This window comes from Podarcis liolepis (assembly GCF_965112155.1).
Source record: "Podarcis liolepis genome assembly, chromosome: 4".
Classification (NCBI taxonomy): Eukaryota; Metazoa; Chordata; class Lepidosauria; order Squamata; family Lacertidae; genus Podarcis; species Podarcis liolepis.
Window position 1 is genome coordinate 2,522,478 of NC_139558.1, and position 26,317 is coordinate 2,548,794.

Genomic DNA, 26,317 nt, shown 5'->3' on the forward strand with positions numbered 1-26,317 from the left:
TTTTTTCCCTATCATATCACTCCATTCTGTCACAAATATTCCCCACCTCTCTAGCTGAACCCCACTCACTCTCCCTCAATATAATTTTAAACAGTGCTTCCAAGAAAATCCTCAAGACTGGGGCAGTATGACACCATTCTAAAAGAAGACCCAAATATCCATACTCTTTCATTAGGATGGTGCCATGTGAACTCTCTCACCTTTGCTGAGATCTACTTTTGCATATGAAGCCTGTACTAGAAATTGGCATTGAGAGAGACATAAACATCTCGCCTTGTGGCACATTTTTAACATGTGTGCAGATTTCACCATGGAGTGTTACTTTTCTGGAAAGATGTTTGTTGACATATCCTATACATATTCTTATAACTTCAAGATTTATATACAGTATCAGTGAACATGCAGCAATAGTATACAGCTCAGTTACAGAGCTGATCACCAAAACATCCCTCTGAAAGGACGTGAGCAACCCTGGAGGGCATCCCTGCACTGGCAGAGGTAATAAATGGGTACCACGCCTCATCCTTGTAATGAGTTCAGAAGAGCTTCTTTATATTTAATAGATATTCTCTTCAGAAAAGAACTTCGTTTACTGAGGAAGTGGACATCAATATGAAATGGAGCACTCCAGGTCCCTAAGTACTAGCAGTTCTAGCTGAGAGCATAGCGATAAATCTGGCGTCGTTATCACAGCAGAGAGCCAACAATATATGTCTTCCGGACATTTGTATCTGAAATTGCAGGGCAGGAATTAGCTAAAAAATAAAGAGGCGGGGGGAGGGAGAGAGAGAGAGAGAAATTACAGTTAAGTGGGTTTAGAGAGGGAGATCACTAAAGCAAAAATTGATATGCAAGGAGGGTGTAATCACAATTTCAATGGGATTAAATATCTATCCTGCAAGAATGGTGTAATCTGTTTAAAAGGTATGTAGTGAATTAAATTATTGCTGTTTGATATTCTTCTCTGTGTATTTTCCAAGTACTTAAAAATGGAGATTTATGTCATTCAGGACAGAAGGCAACAGTCTCCATGGTTTATTGGCATAGAATTTTTATCACAGAGATTAGAAACTTCAACAAAACAGAACAATTACAAACAAGCATGCTTCTAGATGGAAAACAGTTAACCTATATACCCTTGAATTAGCTAGGTTCTTTAGTCTTGTTATTTCACCAAAATGGCAATAAAACTTAACATCCTATGTAGGATTTTTATTATGGTGTTCTTGGTTATTTTCAAAATGAAGTATCTCTCACACTTTTTACAATAAGCAAAAATTCAGAGCCCCTTTCTTTCTCCTGTAAGGCAAGGGAGACGCCACATTCCCTGCTGGGGAGCCTTCCAAGGCAGTGGGAGGGGGGCAGAGGGGGAAGAGGAGCAGCACATGTACAGCAGGGATACACTGCAGCAATCTGTTGCAGCGCCCCACTTGCTCTACTCAATTCATAGAATCATAGAATCCTAGAATCCTAGAGTTGGAAAAGACCACAAGGGCCATCGAGTCCAACCCCCTGCCAAGCAGGAAACACCATCAGAGCACTCCTGACATATGGTTGTCAAGCCTCTGCTTAAAGACCTCCAAAGTAGGAGACTCCACCACACTCCTTGGCAGCAAATTCCACTGTCAAACAGCTCTTACTGTCAGGAAGTTCTTCCTAATGTTTAGGTGGAATCTTCTTTCTTTCAATTGCTCAGTAAGAAGGGAAGTGGCTCCCATCTCCTAGTGTTTTGGCCAAAGGCAATGGGATCCCAGCCAAGTGCTAAGCCCTCATTTAAAATTTTATATAATTAATTTTAATTGTATTAATATTTAATACTTTACATCTATTAGGCTACTTGCACATAGGTTCTGGTTCAAGGTACTCTCAGGTCCTCTTACCACAAAATGTTGGGCGGTGGGCCTGCATGGTTTATTACTGTTTGCTACATACAGGGAGACATATCTGAGAGGGCTCCTTTCCTGCTCCTATATTTATATATAGGGATTTTTAAAAATATAATAAATGAATAAATTTTACTCTCCACAAACAACATTTACACAGAAAACTAAACGTGCTTGTATCCGTATTTGATTATTTGCCTATATACTTTCATAAATGCATTAACTGGAACATTAAAACCAAGAATAGAAAAACTTGCTTGTTGGCACTGATAAGACTTACTTCACAAAATAATCTACTCCAATACTTGCTGTTCTCAATTCTCTTTATACACAATTTGTTAAGAAACTCCACTGAACCATTTCTTCTTTATAATTTCCTCTATTCTTTAGTCTTGCTGTTAATTTGATTTTTTAAAAAACTGTTACCTACCCTAACTGCCCCAATTATATCTTGTTTATTTGATTTGCAGACATTTTCCCACTCTTTAGCAGAGTGCTCTAGGAATGGTCAAATATATGCAAAATTTGAAATTTATGTTTCAAAGTGTTTGCATTCAATAAAATGTAAATGCAGATTATAGGATCAATTGTGGGATCAGCCGTATATACAGGATAGCCAGCTAACCAGAATATATTTTTATAAGATGGGATGGGGTGGGGGGAGAATTGCTGAACTGACCAAACCAGTTTCAAAAACAGGTTAATTGTCAGATAAGTTTCTACATCTCCACAACTGTAGGGTTGGCTATGGGGCCACAGTGGCAACTAAGTGGTGGTGGGCATTTTTGCACACCCTCACCTGGCTGCAGAATGCATCATCTTGCAAGTAGGAGAACAACAGCAGGCCTGCTCTCAACATGGCTGCTGTGGAGGACAGGATGCACCTGCTCCGCAGAAGGCAAACTGGGGAGCCTGCGATACAAGCAAATTGCCCAGTTAACAGTGAGCCTCAGAAAGCAAAACTGTATTTGAACATGCAGTTTTGTGCTCCAGTACCCAACACCTTTCACAAAAAAGACAAACTTATTTCCCTGCCTGCCAGGAAACCCACCCATTTCACAGAAGGCATTTCTCTCTCTCCTCCAACAATTCAAGTTGTGTGGTCCTTATTAATCTGGCCCTGAGGGGATTAAAGACGATGGTGGGCACCATTTGGGGACCTCAAGATTACATCAAAATCCTTTTTGTATGGTGCTTTATTGATGCACAAATGAGCTCTTGTACATCCATGAAATGCTGTGAAAAATAGAACAAAGTTTTGATCCAGTCACATAAAGGTTGTTTTGTGATGCTTCATTAATTTGAACAAGTGCACATGCATATCAGTTAAACACACACCACAATTATGTGAGAGAATCTTGATGTATTCATATATATTATAATCCCATCCATGTTGCTTTTTTGTAATATACCATCAGTGCATAAATGAAGGGTAGTAAAAGACAATAGGGAATTGAAAGATCTGTCAAACCACACATATTCGGTACATAATTCAGACTTTTTTCTTAAAAAATAAAACAAAGAATAAAATAAAGAATTCTCAACACATCAGTTCTACTGCTGACCAAATGAAGATAATTATGAGTTCAACGGGCCAAGCTAGATGTAACACTGAATGTGTATTTTACATTTAACATGCATGTTTTAAAATTTTAAATAGCAGCTGATGGAATTGGCTAGTCAGAAATTAATCCCATTAAATTCAGTGGAACTTACTGCTAGCTGATTGTTGCCTTAGTGCAGCCTTTGGTCCCTGGATGTTGTTAGACTAAAATTCCAACACTCCTTGACCACTGGGCCATGCTGCCTGGGGCTGATGGGAGCTGTGGCACTGGGGAACCCGAGGCTGGGAAAGGCTGCATCGGTGAATGAACACTGTGTGAGAAATCAGTTGGTCTGGGGGAAACGGTGAATGCAATCAAAACATTTTTCATCAATGCTCTCCATCTAAATATTAATCAGGTTCCATCCATAGATGCACATGCTGCATGTGAACATATTTGCTCCACAAAAGTGCTCTACTCTTTATGCCATTTCACTGATTTATTGTCAGACACTTCTCAATCATCTTCCTGAATATTATACATTTCTAATGCAGGATAAGTAAATACATTGTAACTAGGGGGCATCAGAATGTAAATGATGGAAGATGTGGCACACATGCAATCATGAGTTATCCTGGGGTTTTTAAGAGGGTGGTGTGGAATATCATTAAGCCAAGGCTTCTTAGGGTGCTGCGCATGAGAACCTGCACAGGGAGTTTGCATGTGATAATCCGACACTGTACCTCACTAAGTTCTCTAGAGAAGTGGTTAATCCAAGGATATCCAATACTTCTGTGGCGGAGCATATGCTTTGCATATATAGAAAGTCCCTGGTTCAGTCCCAGGCATATCCGGTTGAAAGGATACAGTATTTGGTAGCAGCCATGCCGTTCCCCTTCCAAACATGGCTGGACCTCCAGGAGCAATGTTGCATTTTCACTGTGGCTGAGGCTGCTTGTGCCATCAGCAAAACAAAGTTTACAGAGCACAGAAGCAGTCCCACAGGTACACAAGCCCACCCCACAAACTGTAGAAATGTTAGAATAGTGGGAGAGTGTTATGTTCTGTCTAGGTGGTGTAGGAGAGGCACAGGGGCATGGCTGAGGGCTTCTTTTAGACGCCAGGATAGTACATATTTGATGGCGTTCTTCTTTGGCCAGCCATTCAATCTGTGTTGCACAAGCCAGTGGGTGCACCAGGATCTGTTTCTATTCACTTTTGGAGAGAGCTGCAAACCACAGCTAGCGGCAAGGGCATGGGTAGCCAATATGGTGCTCTTCTAACTACTGATGGTAGCTGAAGTCCAACAACATCGGAGAACACCATGTTGAATACTCCTGGGCTAGGACTTCTGGCCAGACGTGAAATGAGCTGTCAGGTTCAGAGCACTCAAGAGCTCCAGAATACATTCAAGAGCAATGCATTGCAGGGGTTGGTCTCATAGGGTCCATCCAAGTCTACAGTTCTATGATTCTGTGATTCCAGATTGCTGCCAGCAGGAAAGGAGAGACTGGCCGAGGTTCTATGCTCAGCTAAGATACTAGCTTCTGTGTTGGTGGAACAATCTAGAGCACCAGAACTGCAGCTCCATTTGCAGGGATAGGGGTGATGATGACATGCAAAGGTTGAGTGTAGAATATATTCAGAAACATCCAAATTAGCACAGTTTGGAACTGCCACGTAAAATGAGTCAAAGTCACATCAAACTCAGGGTTCGGTCTGCCATCTTGATTCAAAATGGCATCTGGTGTTGAAACACAGATGAAGATTGGCTCCTCCACCTCAGGAACCCTTGTGGCAAATTGGGCAACAATAACTTGAGCACATCGAGGAGAGACAGATAAGACAAACCACTTTCTAAAATATAGGTGGGGGGAGGGAGATAAACTGCTTAGAAGTTTTGATGTTTGATGTTTTATTGTGTTTTTAATATCCTGTTGGAAGCTGCCCAAAGTGGACGGGGTCTACGTAGTAAATTATTATTATTATTATTATTATTATTATTATTATTATTATTTACAGTTAAGCAGCATAGAAATTCTGTATAAATAAATAAATACAGCATACCCATTTTTGAGTGGGGAGAGCAGCTCACTTTCAGGCCCCTCTTTTTTACCAAGTTAATATGCAATTAAATCTGTACGTTTGTTAAGGAATAACAGGTGACTTGGATGTGGTGGGTGTACTGGTATAAAATAAAGGACAACCCACCAGAGTGATGAAAAGAAAAGAAAAATCTTTTGTGATCCATTTGCCTCCTAAAGCTCCATCTCACTCTGCACACACTCAGTGCCTCATTTGGAGAAATGTCAAGGGAAAATAAATTGCAGTAATTGCAAGTATAATATAACAAATATAGCACAAAAAGAAGCAAAATGTATAATCAATTCTTGCATATTAAGAGGCTTGTTTATGTTTTTTATAATATTTCAGGGGCAATCCTATGGCAAGATTTGCCATAAATAAGATTGTGATTAATTAGCAGTAGGTTGAAATATTTGCTTTGAGTTATGGCTCCAGCATATTCTAACCATTTATATGATTATTCTAAAACTGTTTTTGTCGTATTAGTAGTTAAAAATATCTGCTTTGCTGAATTTATTTATAAACTGTTCAACTCTATCAAATTGTATCTTCAGACATGGGATGTTTCTATGTATTGTTATGAGGTTGTTTTTCTGGGGAGAGGGGGAGTTAGGCTATATGCCAAGACCCTTCTAATTCTTGGATTCAGAAAGCATTAAAATTCCTGGAAGAGTTAGCCCAGCTTCCTGCTGAGTTAATGACCTGAGTATGGAATGTTAAGGTAACAAAGGAAGTGGCTCTGTGCCAGACAGCAAATGGGTGCCCCCCCCCCCTCAACTCACACCCTCAACTTGCCGGTAGTTAGATAAAAACAAAGTCCGCAGTTGAGCATTGAGTTGTGTGAGCTGCAAGGCTGCAGGCTGGACAGTTGGGAGACACAGCTATGCCTGATTTGCGTTGGAATCCAAGGCTGTCACTATGGGAGAGGCCAGATCCTCTTGGGGTGTTAATGCTGTGAACCTCTATGACAAAACTGAATTACTAAGTGTTTTGCAAAATAATCCAGGATAGCTGGGAAGATGGGCTAAAACTGCATAGCACTACAAAGATTCACAGCTTTTAAAGTGCATACAAAGGTATTCTTGTCATGGAAGGATGTTGTAATTTCACAAACCCATTGTATTGAAGGGCATAATTTCACCTTCAACACAAGCATGAGTGTTATGGTTCTAAGTCATTCCCTGCCTTAGATGAAGATCCAAGTCAGAAAACCCCCTCACTCATTTACTGACTTTACTGACTTCCCTTTTTTTTCTATGTTCTGGTAACCTCTAGGTTAGATTACTGCAATGCATTTATACTGTACATGGGGCTGAAGACAGCCTGGAAACTTCAGCTGGTGCAGAATTCGGCAGCCAGGTTACTCAACAGGACAAGGCAGTTTGAGCATATAATGCCAATTCTTTCCCACTGCACGGGCTGCCAATTAGTTTCCAGGTCCAATTCAAAGTACTGGTTTTGACCTATAAAGCCTTAAACAACTCAGGACTTCAAGGACTGCCTCTCGCCATTTGAACTGACCTTGACCCTGCAATCCTCACCTGAGGCCCTTCTTCGTGTGCCTCCTCCACCAGAGGTCTCAAGGGTGGTGACATGAGATGGGGGCTTTTATGCTGTGGCCTCCCGTTTGTGGAATACTCTTCCCAGCGAGCTTTGTCTGGCACCTTTAGGCACCAGGTGAAAATGTTTCTTTTCAACCAGGCCTTTGGCGAATCTATGGCCTTTAAAATGCATACACTCCAACATGAGTCCCCAAACTGGGGTGTGCATCTTCCTGCCCATGCTCCTGCACAAGTCATGTGACCCACATGAGATTATGGAACCCCAAAGACTGAGTTTTGTGGCTCTGCGCAAGATCGCAGCAAAGCACATTTTCAGGGGGAGATTTGGGTGTGAAATCATGTGAGATTATGGCACTCAAATAGCTGCTGTGGAGTATGAAAATGTATCAGAGGGGGATATTGTTTTAATTGTTGTTGTTATGTTATATATTTGGTGCTTTTATTCCATTTTTATGTTATAAATGGCCCTGTGATCTTCAGATGATGAGTAGTATACAAATTTAATAAATAATAAAACAAAATAATTACCACACAAGCCTTAGATTGAAGGAGTGGGAAGATGAGCTGCTTCCTCGGAGGGTTTTTCCCAGCAGTTCAAAGGACTGTGAGAGCTCTGCTTTTTTAATACTTTGTGCTTTGCAAGCTTTTCTAGCAAATAAACTCTGTTAATGTAATAAACTTGGAGTTTATTATATTGCCTACCTGAATCTAAAAAGACGCCCTTGGCAAGACCGCCCTCTATAGTAATACCATGATGCCAAATGCTTTTTTGTGTCTCACAAGACCTCCAAAATGTGTCCTTCTGAATTAAATAAACATTTGTCCCACATACTTCCATGCCTGACCTGCACCTACTTTTAAATCTCCCCTCCCAGGTTGATTGGTCAAGCTGTATCAAAGGGGGGGGGGATTAGGCTACAAATATTTGGTGCATGAGGTCTAGGAGTCACATTTCCACAAGTGTGGAATAAAATATGAACTGTTTTTATTCCGTTCCCAGTGAGTAAATACTCTGATTCTTAGAGAGCATTCCATTCTTAAAACAGCACAACCCCATATTAATGAATAGGGTCCTCCTTAGCTCTGCCTCATGCTCTTAGTGTTTATAATGCATGTCATGTAAATTTTCCTCTTGGGTAAAATAGCAATAAATCTTTAATAAACCAACAAAACAACATTTCAGGCTGAGTGGCAAACACTTTGCTGTAAAAGTATTACTGATAGATTATATTAAAAAATAAACACACACACAGGAAGGTATTTAAAAGGTTTGCCTCTTTTATCAGAGATGCTCCTTATATTTGAATTTCCCTGGAATTAAACCCCAATGAATCTTTAATGAAGCATGAATGAATATACAAATCACCCGAGAATTATTGACACATCAATATCCATAGAATAGGGTCTTATTGCTGTTCTTCCTTGATAGACTCTATATGCCCAGCCTTAATAATGCATGGACATTTTTAATTCATACTTCTTGTTGCAGCCCTGCGCTTACTCCTGTGGCAACGCTATTAAAGGAGATGTTATGAATATACACATAAACATAATTTTCAGGAGATACTATATACTCAGTGTTGCTGGCACTAAAAAGTTTCCCTAATTTAAAAGAACAATCCTAAATTAGGACACCAATATGTGAGAGGCACCATGTAGGCTGTCTGTAGAGAACTCAGTGCAACTTACTCCTGAGTAAGAGTGCATCATCTCTCTGTCTTTCTTGTACAATAACAAGTAAAGCTTCAATTCTGTGAACACTTATGGGGGGGGGGGGGAAGGCTCAGCCAAGAATGGCAGGATTTAATGCACCAGGTAGCAGGAGGCATGATTTTGCTAAAATTAGAGAGAAGCAAAAGCTTATGGATTTCATAAAGGCTTCGCCGCCACAAATAAAAACCTGCCCTTGGGCTACCAGTTGTCGTGCATGTGGTGTCCTCTTTGCAGTTTCACCAAGCTCAGATGCTGAGGGGAGGAGCTCTGGAGAGAGCATTCTCTGTGGCAGCCTCTGGCAACATCTGCCAATGGCATGTGGCCCCTGGAAAGGAATGTGGCCCTTGGGGAGAAAGGTTCCCCACTGCTTTGCAAGTGTAACTGCTGCACTAGACTGTACTTGTGCTTGACTGGGAAGGATTCTCACTGGATGACCAGACAATTTCTTCTACTACACAAGTCTGCTGTTTTCCTTTGAAACCCTGTTCCTAATCTAATTTGGAGAGGAGAGTTATCTCCTTAAAGGCAACAAGAACTCTCTTCCCTTTGCTTCTGCCTTCCCCTAACATTGTGCCACTTACTATTTGGTTTTCTAGCAGACTAAAGTAATAAGAGCTTTAGCAGCAACACTTGCCTGTTGTTTTGTCTGGCATCCAAGCAATGGCACTTACAAAAGAAATGTAGAAGCAAATGTCACATGCTCCAGTGGTCTCTATTTACCAGGGACAGCTTCTATTTCTTGGTGCCCAACTCTGATAAAAAATTGTCCCTGTTTTGCCTTCATGGGATGACTTTTAAAACCTGTGTTTAACGGCACTCATCATAACCACAGTTGCTGTTCTTCACAGGCTAGATTCATTTCTGGATCTCTAGATATTGGAGAAAGATACCAAAATTTCCCAAAGTAGGGGCTCTGTGGTTGGCTTTTGAAAAGCAGGGTGTCTGCAGTACTTAGCTAATTGGGAACCTCTGATTTAAAAGATCCCAGGTTCGATATGTTCAGGTAATGCTGGAGAATTCTGCACTGAAACTGTGGATACTGAGACTTGCTGCCAGTGATTTGACTTCCTGTGTAGCTAACCTAACTTCGTCAACTATAGAACACTATATAATGACTATATAATGCATTATCATTCACATGTGTGCTTCTGTGATTGCAAACTAGACAGGGCAATTTTTTTTAAAAATGCATCTCTCTTCAGTATCTAGAGATCTTTACTGCTCAAGGACTCAGACTACAAAAACAATTGCTTGGCTTCTTGGTTGGCTTATAGATCATGACTCTTTCCAAATAATCTGTAGCACTTTGATACTGGATCTTTAGCACCTTCACAGACCTACAATTATCAGGCAGCATTAAGAATTAAAGAGATTTGAAAATAGTTTAAATTTGTCATGTAGAAAGGCTCAAGTTGCTGCTACATCTTTTACTCATGAGAAGTGGTGCTAGAATGCAGGTCTATTAAAAAAAACTGAGAGGCAAACCCTACTGTACGTAGTCTTGTCTTTTCATTGTTGTTTTAAAATGCTTTGATACTGTAAGATGCCTTGAGCTGAAGGAAGGCACAACAATGTTATATTAAATTCAACTGATAATCTGGCCCAAGCATGGTTGACCTGACAGTCCTTTTGTACTATGACTTCCAATAGCTAAGTAGATGAGAACATTTGGGCAGGTGCAGATATTCAAAGTCTCACAGCATCATAACTTGAGAACTTGCACCTGCGAAAATTCCCACTTCAGCACCTCACCTCAAACTACAGGCTGAAAGGTGTGTGTCCCTGGGGCATATCATGTGGTCTGTATACGTGGAGTGTAATGTGTTTGGTTTCAGAATGGTCAAGAAATGTGGTCGTTTGGGAAGCATATCTAAAGCTTTGATTTAACTTGGAATGTGCAGCATATTTCATCTGAAGCTGAGAACATTCAGCTCTAGTTCTCTGCTGCATTTTACACACACACACACACACACACACACACACACACACACACACACGAATGATCATTTGTAGCTGTGGTCTCTGCAGAAGCAGTGAGACAGCATGTGACAGATTTTGTCCCCTAACGAGAGCATGAGAGAGGGACCTCCTAACAAGAACTCAGCCTGTGTTTATTTGCAAATTTATTCAGAGAAAGATGGCTGTTCCAGGTGGAATAACTTTATAGAGAGTAGAAGCTCTACCTCTTTTATTATTCTGGTTGCAGCTGTAGTGTCTGCTTTCCACTTTATTACTATTAGGGGCACAGGTGATTCCATTGAATTTGCTTTGTAGGTGCTGTCTCTGCCTGATAAAGTGTTTCAGCTTCCAGTTGAAAAAGATTTGGTTTAATCAGGTCCAAGAATTGCACGGCTACTCCTGCATATCTTTTCCAACATTGGGCAAAGTAATTTTAAATGCTTAGCTGTAACCTTAAAAAAAAAAAGAGGAGGGCAAGAGGTGAGATATTTAGTGTAAATTTAAAACTGAGAGACTGTTTTGCAGGGATGAAAACATGTAATAACAAATTGGGGTGCTTGTGTACCTTCAATCAGGTACAAGGGATTTCCGGAAGCTTTACATGCATTTATTATAATTAAGCTCTGCAACAATCTCAGGACACAAACTCATGGGCTGGATTGGTTGCTGGATTAAAGTTGACTCAGAGACAGAACCATAAAAGGAGTTTCTTTAAGAATAGCATAATTCTTTATAGAGTTTGAGAACGAGACAGAAACATTATACAAAACTAAATTGCAGAAGTCCGATTTTGCAGACTCTGCGTGAGTATATAATCATACATATCAGATATATTGATTCACCGAAAATCTTTTCCCTCACTTATTGGTTTGGTCAAACTCTTGTTTATTACACCTGCACAGGACAAACTATGGTTTCATCAAACCATGTGTGAAAGGTGAGGATTGAGGTGGAGTGTGACAGGCATGAATGATCAAACCATGAGCCAATGTTTGAACCAGGTAAGAAATGAGTAGGTGGATTAGCTGATGGGTGAGAAATTAAAATAGATTCACTGAAATATATGATGAGCTAACATCTAGCATAATTAAACCTGTGTGATTATCAGGCTTCAGACCTTCTGTCCATTAATGAAATGATAGTGTTTCTAACACTGGGCACCAAATGTATAATAAACGGTGTTCAAAAAGAATCCAAATACTGAGCTAAGCATGGAACCAGAACCCAAAACAATAGGTCTTCATGGGGGAGAAAATATTTTTCTTCCTTGATGCCCCTTCTTATTTCTTTGTGAGCTGTATTCTCTGTGAATACAGGATCTGCTAGAGAAGTCTGAGCTGAGTTGAGAACTCTGATTGACCTGGATAAACTTGCAGTCTGCTTGGTTTCCCTTTCCTAGAAATAGAAGAAATCTCTCATTGATTTTGCTTTGCATGTTCAACAGGCAGTTTCACCTTAGTTAAGTTTTAATCTGTTTGTAAAGGCTGCGATGCTGAAATCCTAATTTCTGAGAGGCAATTCTTACTTTTAACTTCTGCTACCACCGTCCCATCAGAACGTCACGTGCTGCTTAAGATGTTCTGCGCAGTGCCAGCTGACGCCTCCAGGGACAGACTCGACGCCTTTTGTGCTGGTCCATATCATATCAAAGCCATCCAATTTGTTTCAATGTGCAGGAGAGAATGTAGCTCTGAAAACCCACTTGCAGCTACTGTGCACTTTTGGATGCTGCAAAAGGGGAAGCTACTGCCAAGAACAACAGAATGTGCAACATGGCTGTGCAATCTATCAGTACCTTCTTCTCAGCTGGAGATGGGCAAGTTTAACAGATGTGGAGGGATTGCAGCAGAGAAAACATAAAGAACCTGGATGAACACAAAAGGAAAGCTTTCTACACTGAAGAGTTATTTCGTAAGAGGATGGGTTGGGATGTTGCTGCTGCTACTGCTCATCAAGTCCCCAGTCACACAACCTCAAGGATAATGTCTGCTAATGATTTTCCAAATCAAACATTTGGCATCTGATGTGAAGTAGCTCCAAAACAGCACTGCAGAAGCCCCTGCTCTATCATGCCAGCACCTTGTGCGAAGGAAAATGTTAGTCTCATCTTTATGTCTCCTGCTGTTGGCACACACAATTCGTAAAGATTTGCATCTGGCATTTCAGATATCCTGTGTAGGTCCACCACCCAAGTTTTGTCAAGTAACATCCCCCACACAACATTTTCATGTACTTTCAAGGTGCAATCATGCTCTCTACAATGTGGTGCATATTTTCGCTGGCATGACGGTGTACAAGAAAGAATTCCTCCCAATCTCAAAGTGCCTCTGCATTCTGACAAGGACATATGCAACATTTCATGTTTGTATTTTGATTAAACAGTAAGCGATGTCCCGATTGTGATATTAACAGTATAAAGATCAGGGTCACTAGCTGGTGCTGGGCAAAGAGATTGGTATCTAGACTGCCAGTTATCTTCCCCTGGTGTCAAAGTGAAGCCTACCTAGACCATCTGCAAGGTACAGAAAACTTTATAAAAGGAAACAGGGAGACACAATTTTGTACCTGGAAAAACTCTTGGGATTCCTGCTTCTTCTCAGATTGCCAGTACTGTAATGCTTTATTCCAGGGCTGAGGAAGCATAGAAGAAAAGAGGAGATAGAGAAGGCCAAGGAGGAGAGGCCATGTGACAGATGAAAATGAGTAATGGACCAGCAGTTTCGCACACAGCCTGCTTTAGTTCATTGCTCTGTGTTGATGCTATTTTGACCAACCAGTTTTGCAGTTTTGGTCTTTGGAAACCACTGGTTGCATATCTAATCCTCCAATCAGTGAAAGTAAAACACATAATAATAATAATAATAATAATAATAATAATAATAATAATAATAATTTTTATTTATATCCCGCCCTCCCCAGCCGAAGCCGGGCTCAGGGCGGCTAACAACAATAAAACAGTACAAAAGTAAGCACAAACAACACTCTAAACTCATTCATTATAAAATTAATTAGGCCAGAGCTCCGCAACCATTAGGCCAGAGCTCCGCAAAGATTGCCGAGGGAGGGAGTCAGGCTGTGTTAAGTCGTGGGTTGACATAGCAGCCGGCACAGCGATTTCTTCAAGTAGCTCTTTATTATGGTAAGCTGGAATAGAACTGACTCCAAACAGCTCAGCCGGCCTGTATTTATAGGCAGCCGGCTGTCAACATTGTAACCACCACAGCTCAGAGTTCCCGCCTAAAATAACTGCCCCGGACCTGAGTGAAAACTATCTACAGACCTGAGTGAAAACTATATACAGTATCCCCCTGTTGGCCCAGGGTGAAACTACACTACATAACACCCCTCCCCACCGAGATAAGGCGTTAGTTACAATCGTAATGGTTTCCTTATATACAGCACTACGCGTAATGGTTCAATTAGGCACAAAAGCATATCGGTTACATTTCCCATACTTAGACCAACAGTGATACCTGTCCAACAACATAGTCCTTTAAATAAGTTGGGCGCTTGGAAACTCTGCCAGACCGCCGGGGACTGGTAGCCCAGTCCGGAGGGCCACACAGTTCTCGCTGAGGCTGTGGTGCGACCCTAGGTGGCGTTGGAACCAACTCCCCTGGATCCGCGGCTGTGGGTGGAGCCTCCGCAAGTGGAGTGGTCTGAGTCTGTTCTGAAACGGCTTGGTTTGGCTCCACGCTGGCAGTTTGCGAGGGAGGTGTAGGTGGGGCCTCGCCATCTGTACGTGTCTCTTCTGGAGCCGCAAGCGCAGTTGGGGGCACCTCGGTAGTGTCCAAGTCCCCAACCCTGCGCCTAAGCTGGTCTATGTGCCGTCGCCACAAGCGTCCGTCTTCGAGTGCCACCTGGTACGAGCGAGGTCCAGTGACTCCCACTACTGTGGCTGGCACCCAAGGGATGTCCCCCACATAGTTCCGGGCAAAGACCTGGTTTCCTGGGACAAATGACCGTGGTGCGTTGGCACAGCCTGGGGGTTCAGCCACGGCAAAGTCTGGGTGTAGCCGGTCGAGCGGTGACCTGAGGCGGCGGCCCATAAGCAGTTCAGCAGGACTCCTCCCTGTGGCCGCATGAGGGGTGATGTGTTGCACGAACAAGTATTCGGCGACCCGCTCATGCCAGTCTCCCCGGTCCAGGCGCGCCAGTGCCTCTTTTGTCGAGCGCACCATTCTTTCCGCTTGCCCGTTGCTGGATGGATGAAAGGGTGCCGTTAGGGCATGGCGGATGCCCAGTCCCAAAAGATACCGCTCAAACGTGCCTGACGTGAACTGCGGTCCGTTGTCAGAGACAAGGACATCAGGACACCCATGCGTTGCAAACAGGCCTCGCAGCACCCGGATGACAGCTTCGGTAGGGGTGGAGGGCATCAGGGCGACCTCCAGCCATTTGGAATAGGCGTCCACCACTACCATAAAGGTCCGGCCGTGAAAGGGGCCAGCCAGATCGATGTGCACCCTCGACCAGGGTGTCTTTGGCGTCTCCCAGGTGTGTCCCTTAGCTGCCGGTGGTGCAGGCCTCGACTCCTGGCACGCTTGACAGGCGGACACCCAGGCAGTGATGGCATCGTCCATATTAGGCCACCAGACGTAACACCGAGCCAACGCCTTCATTTTGACAATTCCCGGGTGGCCAACGTGCAGAGCCTCCAGGACGCGCTGACGGAGTCCCTGGGGAATCACGACGCGGTCTCCCCACAGCAGGCAGCCGCGATGAGCTGAGAGTTCATGTTGTCTGGTTGCGAAGGGCTGGAACTCCGATGCAAAAGGCCCTTGTGGCCACCCCCTCCACACCCAGTTGAGCACCCGGCTGATGGTGCGATCCTGGGCAGATGCGGAGGCCACAGTGGCAGCCGATACAGGCGCTGCCGGAAGATCCTCAATCAGAAGGAGCGATGAAGCTGGAGCCGGGTCTTCCACAAATGCTGGAAGAGGGCAACGGCTGAGGGCGTCGGCATGGCCCATCGATTTCCCCGGGCGATGGATGAGCCGGTAGTGGTAGGCAGCCAGGAAAACCGTCCATCGCAGCATGCGTGGTGAGAGGACCGGTGGAGTTGGACGATCACCGGCGAGGAGGCCCAGGAGTGGCTTGTGGTCAGTGATGAGGTCAAAAGTCCTGCCATAGAGGTATTCATGGAACCTCTTCACTCCAGCCACAAGTGCCAATGCCTCCTTGTCGAGCTGGCTGTAATTCCGTTCCGTCGGAGATAGTGTCCTGGAAAAGTAGGCGAGCGGTGCTTCTCTTCCATCTGGAAAACGGTGACTAAGGACAGCACCGATGCCAAAAGGTGAGGCGTCGCAGGCAAGGACCAGCGGCCTGGATTCACTGTACTGTACCAGCACACTGTCCAATGAAAGGAGAGCCTTGACCGCATTGAAGGCCGCCGTCTCCCGATGACCCCAGGACCAAGGCGTCTTTGTGCTAAGGAGTCGGTGAAGAGGCTCAGCCACTGTGGCTTTGTGGGGCAGGAACATATTATAAAAGTTCAGCAGCCCCAGGAATGCCTGCAACTCCGTTTTGTTCTTTGGGGTGGGGGCCTGCTGGATAGCGCGGATCTTGGATGTGGTTGGATGAAGACCGGAGGCATCGATAAGATAGCCCAGGAACTCTACCTGTGGAACGGCGATCTGGCACTTCTCCCTCTTTACCTTGAGCCCGGCCTCCTGGAACCTGGTCAGCACGGCACGGAGGCGCTCGAACAGCTGCTGGTGTGAGTCTGCAGACACCAAGACGTCATCAAAATATGGTACCACGCCTGGAAGCCCTTGCAGGAGACGCTCCATAAGGCTTTGGAAGATGCCAGGAGCCACACTCACCCCGAACTGCAACCGGCGGCAACGGAATGCCCCCCGGTGGGTGACGATCGTCTGGGCTTCAGCAGTGGCATCATCGACTGGCAGTTGTTGATAGGCTTGGGCAAGGTCCAGCTTAGCGAAGACCTTACCCTCACCCAGGGAATGCAGCAGGTGTTGGACAACAGGAACCGGATAAGCGTGCTGCTGAAGTGCCTTGTTGATCATGCACTTGTAGTCAGCGCAGATTCTCACCGACCCATCTGGCTTGACAGGCGTGACGATGGGGGTTTCCCACTTTGCGTGGTCAACCGGCTCCAAAACTCCTTGGGCGATCAGTTTGTCCAGTTGTTCGTCCACCTTAGCCTTGAGAGCAAAGGGAACCCGGCGTGGCTTTAGCTTGATGGGGGCGACTTGTGGATCAAGGCTAAAGGAGATGGGCGTACCTGTATATTGGCCCAAGGTGCCGTCAAAAACCTCGGCAAAGTCTTTGACCAGACCCTCAGTCTCTGCGTTAGAGATGCAGTTGATGCCAGTGACTTCCAGGCCGAGGGCATCAAACCAGTCTAGCCCTAGGAGGCTTGGCCACTGACCTTCGACCACCACCAACCGGAGCAGGCCCGAAAAATCCTTGAAGGCGATCCGGAACCGGCCAACGCCTACCACGGGAATGTCGTTTCCCTGGTAGTCTCTCAGGTGTATGCGGTGAGAGTCGAGTTGCCTTTTGGACACTCTGGGTACCAGTCTTTTGATGGTGCTCCATGACACGATGGACAGGGCAGACCCAGTGTCGATCTCCATGTCACATGGAGCTCCTTCAATGAGCACCGTGACGTTCAGCTTGCGTCGCGTAGGCGAGTCGGTTTGGCCAATCGTGGTTCCAGACGGGCAGCGGCAGTTGGTGAGAGCGAAACAACTTTCCTTGGCAGACTGGAGTGAAGACTTGGACTTGCGAGTTGATGAAGGGGGGGTGTCAGACGGAGCCGATCGGCAGACCTTAGCGATGTGGCCCCTTCTGGAACACTTCCTACAGATGGCGTCTCTGAATCGACACTTGGCACGGGAATGGTTGCCTCCGCAGCCAGCACATTCCGGTTGGCCCTTGGACTTCTGTTGGAACTTCCTGCGCTCCCGCTTTGTCTGGTGCACGTCATCGTCTTCACTGGAGGATGCCTCCTCACTGCTGGCCTCTTCACGATGCACCGGAACTGGCTCCCTAGCAAGACGCGGGCTGCTGGACTTGCGGATCTCCTGGGCGGAGCGTTCAGCAGCTTCTGAGGCCACAGCCTCCTCAATGGCTTTCTGTAGCGTGAGGTCTGGCTTGGCTAGGAGGCGCCGTTGCAGATGGATGTCCCGGACCCCGCAGACGATTCGATCCATCAGGGCATCGTCTAAGTCTTGGAACTCACAGTGCATTGCAGCCTGTCGCAGGGCGGTGGTGTAGTTGTTGATTGACTCCCCCTCTGCCTGGTTCCGGTGGTAGAACGCATGGCGGGCAGCAATCTTGGACGGCTTTGGTGCGTAGTGGTTGCGGAGCTTCTCTTGGATCTTGTCCCATGGTGTTGCCTGGACTGCTTCAGGCGCAACCAACGCTCGGGCCGTCTCAAACACCTCAGGCCCACAGAGGCTGAGGAATAGGCCCCGCTTCCGATCCTTTGATACTGCTGTCAGCTCGTTGGCTTGGAGGTAGCAGTCGAACCGAGCGAGGTAGGAGTCCCATGATTCAGAGGCTGGCGCAAACGGCGGTAGAGGCACAAGTGAAGCCATGATTCCGCTACCGGCGTGAAGGGCGATGGATGGAACACAGTGCTCTAGCCAGAACAGTCAGCTCTGAATTGGTTCTGCCCAGTGATTTCGCTCAGTGATTTCGCTCTGTGATTCAGCTCAGTGATTCAGCTCAGTTCAGAGGCTGGCCGTATCTGGCTGTGCTCTGATGTCCATCCATCCCACCTTCGTCGCCAGTGTTAAGTCGTGGGTTGACATAGCAGCCGGCACAGCAATTTCTTCAAGTAGCTCTTTATTATGGTAAGCTGGAATAGAACTGACTCCAAACAGCTCAGCCGGCCTGTATTTATAGGCAGCCGGCTGTCAACATTGTAACCACCACAGCTCAGAGTTCCCGCCTAAAATAACTGCCCCGGACCTGAGTGAAAACTATCTACAGACCTGAGTGAAAACTATATACAGTATCCCCCTGTTGGCCCAGGGTGAAACTACACTACATAACAGGCTGTGCCCTGGCCAAAGGCCTGGTGGAACAGCTCTGTCTTGCAGGCCCTGCGGAAAGATGTCAAGTCCCGCAGGGCCCTGGTCTCTTGTGACAGAGCGTTCCACCAGGTTGGAGCCGCAGCCGAAAAAGCCCTGGCTCTAGTTGAGGCCAGCCTAACTTCTCTGTGGCCTGGGACCTTCAAGAGGTTTTTTTTTTTTTTTTTGAAGACCATAAGTTTCTCTGTGGGGCATACCAGGAGAGGCGGTCCCGTAGGTACGAGGGTCCTAGGCCGTATAGGGCTTTAAAGGTTAAAACCAGCACCTTAAACCTGATCCTGTACTCCACCGGGAGCTAGTGCAGCTGGTATAGCACCAGGTGAATGTGACCTCGCAGCGAGGACCCCATAAGGAGTCTCACTGCAGCATTCTGCACCAGCTGGAGTTTCTGGGTTTCTGAGTTTCTCAAGGGCAGCCCCACGTAGAGCGAGTTACAATAATCCAGTCTGGAGGTGACCGTTGCGTGGATCACAGTGGCTAGGTCAGGACATAAGGCCAACTTGGCTTTCCTGACACATTATCCAATTACTACTGGATAGCAAGTTTATGAAAAGGATCAGAAAAGCACAATCAAAATGACCAAGGTGTTGCTGGAAAAGTGGAACAAATTCCACTTGTCGGAAATTGTATTGTGGACTAGGTGCAGCTTTAGTATAACCCATTAGATCTCTTATGTTATATTAAAATTTGAAGAAGAGGCATTGCACAAGCTGCTTTCATATAGTGCATCTTGTTGTTGTTTTTTAAAATGATATTTACTGGGGGGGGGGAATTTTAGAATTACAAAGAAAAAAGACAAAAAGACAAAAACAGAAAAATAAAAAAAATAAAACCATCATTTTCAAATTCTCCACTTTCATTACCTTCTTTCCATGACCTCCTCCCCCTCCCATCTCTTGTATCTTAATTAATAATTATCACAGCAAATCCTTTCCATAATTCATAATATTCTGTCATTGCATTACCTTGCTCTATTTTCATCTTATCTTATAAAAAACCTTAAAACTTAAAACTTAAATCTTATTTTTACTAACTTCTCATAACCATTACCTTTTTACCTAATTCTTTAAACATTTTTACAAGAGCCAAGTAATTTCATTTCAGCATTTTCCCAGCGTTCATCAATTTTATAAAACATTCCTAATGATAGAAAAAAGAAATAAAAACAATCCAATCTTCTTCCAGCACCCCTCCCCCCGGTCCTGCTACCCACTACCTGTTCAAATGTTCTGGCCGCATTAGTCATCAAATCCGTCTTCTGACTTAACTGATCCAATAGGGCATTTATTTTACAGAAAGCACCCAACAGTGCTTCTGAAAACATTGTCCTGCAAGGTCACAAGTCCTTTCCCACGATTGTAATCTTGACAGCTGCAAGCTCCCTAGAATTGGTTACTGTTTCACGGTCCCCTCTAGGGGGAGAACTTCTGGTTATTCTTTCTTTTAAGGACAATAGCAACACAGTTTCTTTCTTTAAGATATTTTGTCAATATTTGTTCCTTTAAAATGTGAAAGGAGACAGTGGAATCACAATGTTACTCTTATTTTAACAATCTGTCAAAAACATTTGTCTCTGGTTAATGAGCTTCAAAACGTCAATTCTGACACCCCGCTCCAGGGTCAGGATGGTGGAAAGTTACTTTACTTTAAACTCACTTCTGCAGGTTTAAACAGTCCAAAAAATATTCCCCTTCTTCTCCTGCTACTGAAGGGGAGTTCAACGATTTTAAATGGTGAAAACCGATCCTTTAAAAGTGATTTTCTAAGCTCTGGTGTACATTATCTTTTCTTTCTTCTAACTACAAGGAAACGGAAGGCTGACTTCCTGTTTAGACCTTCCCGTTTCAGTACCAAATTAAGGTGCCTTTTTAAATCCAATTCCTTTCTAATCGCCAGTTCTTATTTGAGGTCCAATTGTTCAATGTTTAAGTACTCACGGGTGATTATTTTAGATGCCAAACTGTCCCAGGAAAAAGGCAGCGCTCTCCGGCAACGGCTATGCGGCTTTGCTCCACGGAAGAAGCAGACGACTCACAGCACCGCGCCACTTCCCCGCTCTGCTCCGGAGCCCGTTGCCGGGCTCCTTTGCCAATTGGGGGGGCGCAAACGGTGCCCGCCGAGTCCCACGGTCACAGGCTTCACCCACCTGTGATTTTTGAAGGGTCCCCGCTGCGCCGTAGCGGTACAGACCCGATTTCTGTAGAGCCGGTTCCCTCCGAGTCAGAGGGAATCTGCCATTACCGATGGCGCCACCCCGGAAGTCCCATCTAGTGCATCTTGATTTCAGTAAGACTTTTGGCAAGTCCCTCATTATATTCTTTCAGAGAAGCTGGTAAAATTTGGGTTGAATGAGGTGACTGTTAGGTGGATTTCTAGCTGGTTGACTGAGTGAACCCCAAGAGTTCTTGTTAATGGTTCCTCGTCATTCTGGGGGAAATGACATGTGGGGTGCCACAGGGTTTTGCCTTGGGTCTATTGAAGTTCAGCGTCTTTATAAACAACTTGGATGATGGAATTGAGGGGATGCTCATAAAATCTGCAGATGACACCAAACTGGGAGGGGTAGTCAATGCCACTGAAGACAGAATTGGGATTCAAGATAACCTTCACAGATTGGAGAATATGAGTCAGCCATGTGATGCCGCAGCGCAAAAAGTTAATGCTATTCTAGGCTGCACCTACAGAAGTATAGTGTCCAGATCAAGGGAAGTAATAGTACAGCTGTATTCTGCCTTGATCAGACCACACGTGGAGTAGTGTGTCCAGTTTTCTGAAGCAATGGCTTCAAGTTACAAGAAAGATTCCAACCAAAAATCAGGGAAAACTTTCTGTTGGTAAGAGCTGTTTGACAGTGTAACAGACTAACTCAGAAGGTGGCAGACTTTCCTTCTTTGGAGGTTTTAAGCAGAGGTCTTCTCATTATAGGGGATTGGAATGCTAAAGTAGGGAGTCAAGACATAAAAGGAACAACTGGCAAGTTTGGCCTTGGGGTTCAAAACGAAGCAGGGCAAAGGCTAATAGAGTTCTGTCAAGAGAACAAGGTGGTCATCACAAACACTCTTTTCCAACAACACAAGAGACGACTCTACACATGGACATCACCAGATGGGCAGCATCGAAATCAGATCGATCATATTCTCTGCAGCCAAAGATGGAGAAGCTCTATACAGTCAGCAAAAACAAGACCTGGAGCTGACTGTGGCTCAGATCATCAGCTTCTTATAGCAAAATTCAAGTTTAAACTGAAGAAAGTAGGAAAAACCACTGGGCCGGTAAGATACAATCTAAGTCAAATCCCTTACGAATACACAGTGGAAGTGAGGAACAGGTTTAAGGATTTAGATTTGGTGGACAGAGTGCCTGAAGAACTATGGATGGAGGCTCGTAACATTATACAGGAGGCAGCAACGGAAACCATACCAATGAAAAGGAAATGTAAGAAAGCAAAGTGGCTGTCCAACGAGGCCTTACAAATAGCGGGGGAGAGAAGGCAAGCAAAATGCGAGGGAGATAGTGAAAGATACAGGAAATTGAATGCAGATTTCCAAAAAAATAGCAAGGAGAGACAAGAAGGCCTTCTTAAACAAGCAATGCAAAGAAATAGAGGAAAACAATAGAATGGGAAAAACCAGAGATCTGTTCAAGAAAATTGGAGATATGAAAGGAATATTTCGTACAAAGATTTCCATAATAAAAGACAAAAGTGGAAAGGACCTAACAGAAGCAGAAGGCATCAAGAAGAGGTGGCAAGAATACACAGAGGAGCTATACCAGAAAGAAATGGATGTCTCGTATACCCCAGGTAGTGTGGTTGCTGACCTTGAGCCAGACATCCTGGAGAGTGAAGTCAAATGGGTCTTAGAAAGCACTGCTAATAACAAGGCCAGTGGAAGTGATGATATTCCAGCTGAACTATTTAAAATTTCAAAAGATGATGCTGTTAAGGTGCTACACTCAATATGCCAGCAAGTTTGGAAAACTCAGCAGTGGCCAGAGGATTGGAGAAGATCAGTCTACATCCCAATCCCAAAGAAGGGCAGTGCCAAAGAATGCTCCAACTACCGCACAATTGCACTCATTTCACACGCTAGCAAGGTTATGCTTAAAATTCTACAAGGCAGGCTTAAGCAGTATGTGGACCGAGAACTCCCAGAAGTGCAAGCTGGATTTCGAAGGGGCAGAGGAACCAGAGACCAAACTGCAAACATGTGCTGGATTATGGAGAAAGCTAGAGAGTTCCAGAAAGACAACTACTTCTGCTTTATCGACTATGCAAAAGCCTTTGACTGTGTCAACCACAGCAAAATATGGCAAGTTCTTAAAGAAATGGGAGTGCCTGATCACCTCATCTGTCTCCTGAGAAATCTCTATGTGGGACAAGAAGCTACAGTTAGAACTGGATATGGAACAACTGATTGGTTCAAAATTGGGAAAGGAGTATGACAAGGCTGTATGTCCCTGCTTATTTAACTTATATGCAGAATTCATCGTGCGAAAGGCTGGGCTGGATGAATCCCTAGCCGGAATTAAGATTGCTGGAAGAAATATCAACAACCTCAGATATGCAAATGACACAACCTTGATGGCAGAAAGTGAGGAGGAATTAAATAACCTTTTATTGATGGTGAAAGAGGAGAGCGCAAAATATGGTCTGAAGCTCAACATCAAAAAAATGAAGATCATGGCCACTGAGCCCATCACCTACTGGCAAATAGAAGGGGAAGAAATGGAGGCAGTGAGAGAATTTACTTTCTTGGGCTCGATGATCACTGCAGATGGTGACAGCAGTCATGAAATTAAAAGATGCCTGCTCCTTGGGAGAAAGGCGATGGCAAACCTAGACAACATCTTAAAAAGCAGAGACATCACCTTGCCAACAAAGGTCCGTATAGTAAAAGCCATGGTTTTCCCAGTAGTGATGTATGGAAGTGAGAGCTGGACCATAAAGAAGGCTGATCGCCGAAGAATTGATGCTTTTGAACTGTGGTGCTGGAGGAGACTCTTGAGAGTCCCATGGACTGCAAGAAGATCCAACCTCTCCATTCAGAAGGAAATCAGCCTTGAGTGCTCACTGGAAGGACAGATCGTGAAGCTGAGGCTCCAATACTTTGGCCACCTCATGAGAAGAGAAGACTCCCTGGAAAAGACCCTGATGTTGGGAAAGATGGAGGGCACAAGGAGAAGGGGACGACAGAGGACGAGATGGTTGGACAGTGTTCTACAAGCTGCAAACATGAGTCTGACCAAACTGCAGGAGGCAGTGGAAGACAGGAGTGCCTGGCGTGCTCTGGTCCATGGGGTCACGAAGAGTTGGACATGACTAAACGACTAAACAACAACAACAACAAAGCAGAGGTGGCCATCTGTCATGGATGCTTTAGATGAGACTCCTGCACTGGAGTGGTTGGACTAGATGACCCTCAGGGTCCTTTCCAAACTCTATGATTTTGGCTGGACAGAAAAGAGCTTCCACTTAGTTATCTCCTTCCTCTGGCTTTTACATGTGGCTCCCTAATCATATCCAGTGCTTCACTTTCCTGCTACTCATAAGCAAGCTGTCCATCAGGAGGAAATCTATCGCTGGGTAAAGTGAACCAGCCAGTGGCAGTGGCAGCAGACTGGCTCCCACAGCCAGCATTAAGTCTGCTCCCCTCCTGACGCAGCTTAGCCTTCCAACTCCTCCTGGATTCTTTCTGACATAGACTTCTTTTCTGGATCTGGGGGCTTTAGCATGATGAGTGTGCTCCCTGAACCCTTACTGGGGGACAATAGGGAATAGATAGATAGATAGATAGATAGATAGATGATAGATAGATAGATAGATAGATAGATAGATAGATAGATAGATAGATAGATGATAGATAGATGATAGATAGATGTTAGATAGATAGATGATAGATAGATAGATAGATAGATAGATAGATAGATGATAGATAGATAGATAGATAGATAGATAGATAGATAGATAGATAGATAGATAGATAGATAGATATAGATAGATGATAGATAGATGCCGTGCCTTTAAAATACAACACATTCCTACAGTACTACAACCAAGGCCACCAAGCACTGGGGTGGAGGGGAAAGATTTGCCATTTATGCTGCAGTCTCATACTAATTACTTTTGAAATAGTTCTGGAGTAATTCTATTGACTTAAATGAAACTTCAGAAGAATAAGTGTCTTTGGAGTCTGTGGACTGAAGGCTGTAGCCTTTGGTAATGAAGGAAATTTCTGACCCCAAGATGTAGCAATTCTAACTGGGGGCAAGATTTTGATTAAAAGTAGCTTCATTTCCAGCTAGGCTGGTAATAACTAAGTTACTCGTGATGAACATGACATATTTTTGTATCCTCAGGTAGAAGCAGGTAGCAGATGTATGACTTCCCTGCACATCCCTTGTAACCAAGCCCATTATGTATAAATTGGAATTTGATTTAAGCATCTAATTTAGAAATGTAAGACTTTAAACCAAGACTTTAGCTTGAATTTCCAAGCAGTGATTAATAAATCTGTCCACTAAATCAGTCTTCTTTAACAAATAAACTGGGATTCATAAAATAGACCTTAATACCCAGAGTATGTAAAGTCCTGATTTATAAATCACAGAAATGACTGAAAATCAAGTCATATTGGTAATAAATCAGCAACACTACTTTAAAAAGTGTCATGCTGCTGAAACAAGGTATGAGACAAATGTGCCTGGCATTACAGATGTATATTTAATTTAGGTATTTTAAAAGAAGCAATTATCAAGCTACCCTGAAGCGCTATTTGAAAAGTGGCACCTTATAGAGATTAGGGAGAAGGAAGAGATCTTGATTGGTATTCCTCTGTACGCACTTGGCTATTTGTAACTGTCTTGGCACTCGGTTCACTGTGCAGGTTGTCTCTCATAACTGGTTGGCTGTCGGTTTCCTTCCCCTTTCCCCTCTTGTTATGTGTGGTGCTGCTTTTGCAAGTCATGAAAGAATATCTTTCCCAAACCTTTACTTGTGAGATAAGGTGGATCATGCTTTCCAAGGTTGGATTTTGGCGATGATAGATAGCATCTCTACAGCATTTTCAAGTGTTGGGAGCCAAAGTCATCCGAGAGGAGCCATGTTTATATTGTGGAAGGAATTGTTGTCAGATGCTGGGAATGAGAAGGGCATCATCCAAATTAGGGTTAGGGCTACAGTGTGTAATCAAAATGGAATAAAAAGGAACCTCCCACTAATATAGCAGCTGATTTTAATCTTTATCAACATTGAGTTGGATCCAAAGGTTGTGTGAGTTCTTTCTTATCCTCTCTTCCCCACCCCTGACTCCTCTGTAGTCCTGGAAAAGCTATTCTCGAGGAGACTCTCTTGAACAGCATGGACTGCAGGGTGAAAGGCAGGATAGCCCAAAATCATATAGAAGTACCTTATGAGAATGTGCACATCCCATTTATCTTTTTAAAATAATTATATAATCTGTGGATCATATACATAGAAGGAAATGTTTCTTCTAAATGATACCTTC

General features: G+C 44.2%; 1 long non-coding RNA gene across 1 annotated transcript; it reads right to left on the reverse strand.

Annotated features, from left to right (window-relative positions):
* Positions 1-356: 356 nt before the first annotated feature.
* LOC310706137 lies at positions 357-25,958 on the reverse strand. Its single transcript, XR_014525716.1, has 3 exons — positions 25,655-25,958; positions 13,312-13,377; positions 357-755 (listed from the first exon to the last, which is right to left on the reverse strand). It is a non-coding gene; the product is annotated as an uncharacterized lncRNA (long non-coding RNA).
* Between the last annotated feature and the right edge of the window lie 359 nt (positions 25,959-26,317).